Here is a 6,000-nt window from a genome sequence, read left to right as displayed (position 1 = left end):
GCTCTATTGTTGGAACTTCTCCTAATTTTGTCTCTAAACATCCATTTCGATTATCCCATATCTTGTATCATATATCTTACCTTTTAGCATGTTTGTTTTTATGTCTTATTTGAGTTATTAACGATTATGAACACCACGCTATTCCGGAGAGGGCTGGACTTAGTCTGATCATGTGACTTGTATCACATGATCATGACGTCACACGCCGTCACGGAAGCGGGCCTTTTTAAATCGAAATTAGTGCTAAATGTATGTCACAGACCATGACTAAGCCCTGAGAGAGGGCGAAACGCGTAGGTCTTTTGCTTGGACCGCTACACCTTTGCTATCTGCCTTTTTGGATTTTATATGAACATATGAAATAAAGAAATGCTGTTTTAATACTTATCCCCTGAAGCGCGGACATCAAACTTTTTTCTATTGTGGATCTTGTGCCTTTGGTCCGTGGGGTCTCACTGGATGCTCAACGCGCTGGGGGCTGTACCGTGCAAGAAGGTGAGCAGGAACTATTTCTTTCTTATGCTTCAATAGTAAACTATATGTACTATTTATTAGACTGTAGGTTCCTAGAAGCAAAGAATGTCAGTGTCAACGACAAGGTCCAGCACATCGTGGGTCACACAGAGGGTGCAGGCAGCGACCTGTGTACAGTAATCAGTGGTAATCAGCATCTTAAAGACGTACATACTATTGAGGGCAGGGACTGCACCCCCCAGAATAGAGAGGGGACAGTGACCTAGAGGCAATCACCTACACATCGTCCCGACCCTTTCACATAGGCAAGAATTTGAAAGGGCCAGCAGGGGTTGGTTTCTGCCCTGTATACAGTAGTGTATTTCAAGAAGTGTTACCATTTTTGAGTATTTTAAAGCTTAGGAGGAGTATAAATTTCCTGTAATACGAATAAATAACTGGCGCTGGTTTACCTTATTCTAAGTGGCTGACACATTGGGGCTCATTTACTTACCCGGTCCTGTCGCGATCCAGCGGCACGTTCCCTGACAAGGATTGGGGTCTTACGGCGATTCACTAAGGTCGTGCGCCCGATGTCCACTCGGTGTCGCTGCTGTGCCGAGATCCGCCGAGGTCCGCCAGAGTTCACCTTCCTATTCCTGGTGCATGTAAGTGTGTGTCAAGCGCCACTTTTTTTTAAACAGTACGATTTTTCCGAATCCGACAGGTTTTCCGACAGCCACGCCTCCCGCTTTTCGTCGCATGCAAGCTGGTTGCCGATGCAATACAATCCGATCGTGTGCGCCAAAAACCTGGGGCAATTCGGCGCAAAACGGTAAAATTCAGAAAACCCAGCGGAAAAAAGCGATTCAGTCTACAGTGCTGCTCAATGATGTACCAATATTACTTAATCGCGCTCCCCACCATTGACTGATATATCTACCTTATATTCCTGCTGATTATTTTAGTGAGATAGTGCTTATTGTCTACTGGAATGTCAATTGTTAAAATTTAAGGAAGTGCGAATTGTTTATTGTATGTATGTTTTTAAATACCCATACATTATCAAACTATAATTTTTCAGAAGTGTCTGAGAGAAGAGAACATAGAGCTGTTACAAGTATCAATTGGAAAGACAATATTTACAGTTCATGGAGCTGGATTGTGTTATAAAGACTTTCAAGCATGCACAGGTAGCAATGGAGACCTGTTGGTTGTCTCCACTGTATCTGCATGAAGAGAAAGCAGAGGTGAATGCAATAAGTGACTAGAAGTCCGTTTTTTTTTCTTCAAAGTGACAGATGAGAGGTGTTTTCAGTAGGAGGTTTATAAAGGAGGTTCATAAAGGAGGTTTAAAAGGAGTTCCTGGACACCCCCACCCCCCCCCAGCAGCTGACTGGACTGGCTGTCCAGCACTCTAGTAACCATTACTGGACAGAGCTGAGCTGCAGAGGAACCAGGTGTGGCTCAAACAATCCCAACACAGCATCAACCTTTGCCACAGTTCACATATACAGATGAAAAAGAGCTGTATCTAAGTTGACTGTGTGGACAGAGGAATACTTTGGCATAGATGTTACATATAGATAATTAAAGGACACCTGTCATCAGGTCTCTGCCACTAGTCCTGTCACCTCTTCCTGTTGGAGCAGCTCACAAGGATCCATCCCAGCCTTTATCTACCGTATTTTTTGCCCTATAAGGCGCACCGGACTATAAGGCGCATTAGTCCGATGCGCCTTATATATGTAATAATTCCATATATAAGGTGCATCGGACTATAAGGCGCGGGGTCCGGGGGCGTAGCGGAGGTCCGGGGGCGGAGCGGAGACCCGATGGGACGCGGCGACGGGACGCGACGCCGAGACGCGACGGGGAACGCGGGGAAGGTGAGCGGGGAAGGTGAGGGGGAGGTGGAGGAGGGCAGCGGACCATGCTTACATAGGTCCCCGCTACCGGAGACAGCAGATCTCCAGCGGGAACTGCAGACCACGCGGCAGAAGTTGTTCGTGCCGCGTGGTCTGCAGTTCCCGCTGGAGATCTGCTGTCTCCGGTCTCCGGTAGCGGGGACCTATGTAAGTATGGTCCGCTGCCCAGCGCCATACATAGGGCGCACCGGACTATAAGGCGCACTTTGGATTTCCACGGAAATCCAAGGCTTTTAAGTGCACCTTATAGTCCGGAAAATACGGTAGTTATTTCATACATTAATCATTATAAAATCATCTATTCTTTATCGTATAAATGAGGCTGATCACATGGTCAGAGGCAGTGATGTCACCCCTGTTACCCCTCCCCTCTCCTCCCCCTGCTCATGTCTGTGTGTAATGTATAGTAAAGCATGGCTAGTGTGTGCTGTATCTGCTGACATGCTGCATCCTCCTAATATACAGGTGAGAGACACAGACATCAGCTACACATGAATCTGACATGTTCAGCTGTAACATGGCTGCATCCTGGAGCTGCTGTACCTGTCCTATACACACACACATGCACACACAGGCTGCAGGGGGCGTGGCCACCAGCACCAGGAAGCACATCATTATACAGGCTCACATCATTATACAGGCTGTCAGTCAAGCACTGGGGGTGTGGCTTTGCCTCCCACTCATGAATAGAGTGGACAGCTTGAATATGCTAATGCTTCATTGGACATTTCACAGGTCATTTGCATACAGCTTTAGGACCTCATTGCTTAGGTTTACAGGCATGTAGAGGGACAATGAAGGGATAGAGGCAATGCTCTCTAATGGCAGTTTATGAAAATATATTTAGTTTAGGGGGGTTATTTTGCATGACGGGTTCTCTTTAAATACTGGATGGCAGTTACTGGATGGTGGAGTGGAATGGTAAAATGAACCCACAGACAGACCAGTGACACAAAAGGATATAGGAGGGACAAACAAAATATATAGAAGGATATAGAGGGACAAAAGGATATAGACATAAAGAAATGGGTCAAAACTAAGATGGCAGCGAAGAAAAGAGGTCAAGTAAACATATCTGAGGTTGGATACACAGAATAGCAAATTAATAACACAAAGTAATGGTAAAAAGGTATGCGGAGACTAGTAGAACCAGCAAGGTGTAATGGAACTGGGGAGGTATATAAAGGAGTTCCTGGACACCACCCCCAGCAGCTGACTGGATCGGCTGTCCAGCTTTCTACTAACCCTTGATGGACAGAGCTGAGCTGCAGAGGAACCAGGTGTGGCTCAAACAATCCCAACACAGCATCAACCTTAGCCACTGTTCACATACACGGATGAAAAAGAGCTCTATATAAGTCAACTCTGTGGACAGAGGAATACTATGGCGTGGAAGTTACATATAGATAATAAAATAAGTTGAGTAAAATGCAATGATAAACACAGAAGTCACCCCAGAGTTCCATGACAATACAAACAAAAGGCTCACTCATGTGAGTGATGTAGTAGTGTTTCCTAGTTACCAGTAATGCAACCATGTATTTTAATTAAGTTGTTTGGCAATATATTGTCTATTAGCAATGTGTTTATGTGTTTTGTCTTAATTGTCATTTATGCTATTGGTCTACCCTTCTTATTTGGTATATTCCAGCTTTCTGCCGTCTGTTGCCAAACCCAGGTGTAAGCTTACCTACAATTTGTGGTGTCTTAGTTGATTGGCCGATGTGTTTTGGCAGGAACAGTCTTAACCCCTTAATGACCGCCGTATCGGCTTTTTACGGCGGTCATTAAGGGTACTTCTTCTGACGCGTATGCCTTTCTACGGCGGCACGTCAGAAGAAGATTTCGGGACACCGGGTCTCGCTGGTGCCGGTGTCGGGCTGTGATATTACAGCCCAGACCCGGCACTAACACCCGGGATCGGAAAAACTCCGATCCCGGGTGTTTAACCCCTTACACGCCGCGGTCAAGCATGACCGCGGCGTGCAAGTGTGTCCCCCGTGGATCCGACCCCCCCCCGGTGTGCTTACCGGGGGATCCGATCCCTCCTGCCGCTGCCCCGGGTCCCGACGAGAGGCAGGACCCGGCTGTAAGTAACTGAGCATGCGCGGCATGCTCAGTTACTTACACTATACACTATACACTGCAAGTGTATTGCAGTGTAAAGGCTTGAATAAGTGATCGGATGATCGCTTATTCAAGCCAAGAAGTAGAAAATGTAAAAAAGTTAAAAAAGAAAAATTAAATCTTTTAAAAATATAATTAAATAAATTAATAAAATAAAAGTCCCATAATCTCCCCAGTAACACATAAAATGCAAATAAAGTAAATAAAACACAAAAACACGTACATATTTGGTATCACCGCGTCCGTTTTAATCTGTACAAAAAATCTAAATCAATATTGAACCCGCTCGGTGAACTACGTAAAAAAAAAACTTGAAAAACTTCCCATAATATACAATTTTTCATCAAGCACCATCACAGAAAAAGTTCTAAAAAGTGATCAAAAAAAGTTACATTCCCTAATATGATACGACTGAAAAGAACAACTGTTTTCGCAAAAAATAAGCCCTCAACCAGATCTGACAACAGAAAAATACAGTAGTTATGGCTCTGAAAAGTTGTCAATAGTAAAATCAATGCGATTTTCTCCAATATTTGTTTTGCTCAGGAAAATTGAGCAAAGGTAAGAAAAACTATATAAATGAGGAATCACCGCAATCGTAGTGAACCAGAGAATAAAGATAAAATATTATTTTTATGTTACGGTGAGCGGGGTGATTTTGTTTGTGTCCCCCTTGAAATAGTTAATAAAATCTCATGAATAAGCTTTAGACTCCCAAAATAAATTATCTATACATTGTATCTCATCCCGTACATAATAAGCCCTCATATGTTCGCATTACCAAAAAAAATAAAAATTTATAGGTCGTACAATGTGACAATACAAATCTGCTGTGAATGGCGCCTCCATTCATTCTATACTCGGCCGTGCGCCCGTACAGCAGTTTACCACCACATATGGGGTATCGCTACACTCGGGAGGAATTGGGCATCAAGCGTTGCAGTGCGTTTCATCATTTAATTTATTCTGAAAATGTCAGTTTTGGCCTAAATGAATGTATTTTCCAAAAAAATTCTATAGTTTCTAAATCGCAAGTCCATATTTTTTAACCCATGTAAAACACTTAAAGGGTTAATGGACTTAATAGAAGTTGTTTAACATATTTTGAGGGGTGACGTTTCCATAGTGGGGTTATTTATGGGGTTTTACTATTATTTAGGCCTCTCAAAGTCACTTGGAAGCTGAGTTGTTCCTCAAAATGCGAGTTTTGGCAATTTTCATGAAAATAAGAAAAATCGCACCTAAAGTTCTGCGCCTAATAACATCCTAGAAAAATGACCGGAAGCATAAAATATCATCCCAACATAAAGCAGATATTCTGTAAATGTTAATTATCAAACTTTTTGGGTAGTTTTACATCTTGTCTGGAAACCAGAACATTTCAAACTTGGAAAATGAAGAATTTTTACAAACTTTTGCCAAATTTTCACTTTTTTTCAGAACGAAACGCAAAACTTATCACTTAAATTTTATAACTAACATGAAGTACAAC

Source organism: Engystomops pustulosus, chromosome 3 (assembly GCF_040894005.1).
Source record: "Engystomops pustulosus chromosome 3, aEngPut4.maternal, whole genome shotgun sequence".
NCBI lineage: Eukaryota > Metazoa > Chordata > Amphibia > Anura > Leptodactylidae > Engystomops > Engystomops pustulosus.
Note: the sequence above shows the minus strand (reverse complement) of the source record.